The following is a 1,055-nucleotide window of genomic DNA, read 5'->3' on the forward strand; positions in this document are numbered from 1 at the left end:
CCCCCTCCCCTACCCACTTTGATGCATTTTTCAAATTTCGCCTTGGGGCGGAGTTATCTTTTCATAGGGGGGTAAGATACACTTTAATACCACGCCGTCTAAAGTTCCGCCCGCCATGAAAATGACTACCGAGACCGGATCTGAGTTCTCCCTAGCTGCTGTCCTGACAGCTATTCGCAGCCTGGAAGAAAAAGTAGATGGCTTTGGCAAACAACTTAAAGAAAGCTCTGACGTGTTCACCAGTGTTATGCGACGTGTGGAACAAAATTCAGTCGAAATTGCTGAATGCAAATCCAAAATGGACATTTTGGAAAAAGACCACTCAGACCTGAAGAAAGAAAATGTCTTACTGAAAGACAAGGTGCTTGAGGCTGAAAGTTACCAACGCCGCTGGAACCTGCGACTTTCAGGACTCAAGGAACAGGAAGGAGAAAACATSAGAGAGAAAATCGAAGAGCTTCTGCTGAAGATTTTTCCACAGTGGGATGACAACATCGGCYACGTGGTTGACTCGGTGCATCGCGTGGGCAAGAGAGAAAACGGAAGGAGTCGGCAGGTCATCATGCCGTTCGTGAGGAGACTTCACCGGGATGCAGTTTGGAAGATGACTAAAAATTCACAAGTCTGCCAGGAGCGAGGGGTCCGCTTCGTCCAGGACTTCACCAAGGAAGACAGACTGACGAGAGAACAACTATGGCCTAAAATAAAACATGCTAGGTCTCTGGGTAAGGTGGCTTTTTACAAAGGTCACTTTTTACAAAGTCCAAAAGTTAAAGTGTATCTTCCCCCGCCCTGTGAAAAGATAACTCTGCCGCAAGGCGAAATTTAAAAAATGCATCAAAGTGGGTAGGGGAGGGGGGGTTAGAGAGTGGAGGTGTGGCCAGGACGTGAGAACGTGACAGCCTCTGCTGAGCTGTCCACACCAGCCTCGGACAGAGGAGGAGGAGCGCTCTGCCACAGCCTGACATAAAAAAATAAAAGCATGCAGCTGCATCTGCTCACAAGATCACTAGTTTAAATCAGGAATAAAAATGTTGGGTCTCGTTTGACTGAAG

Source organism: Austrofundulus limnaeus, unplaced genomic scaffold (assembly GCF_001266775.1).
Source record: "Austrofundulus limnaeus strain Quisiro unplaced genomic scaffold, Austrofundulus_limnaeus-1.0 Scaffold394, whole genome shotgun sequence".
Taxonomy (NCBI): Eukaryota; Metazoa; Chordata; class Actinopteri; order Cyprinodontiformes; family Rivulidae; genus Austrofundulus; species Austrofundulus limnaeus.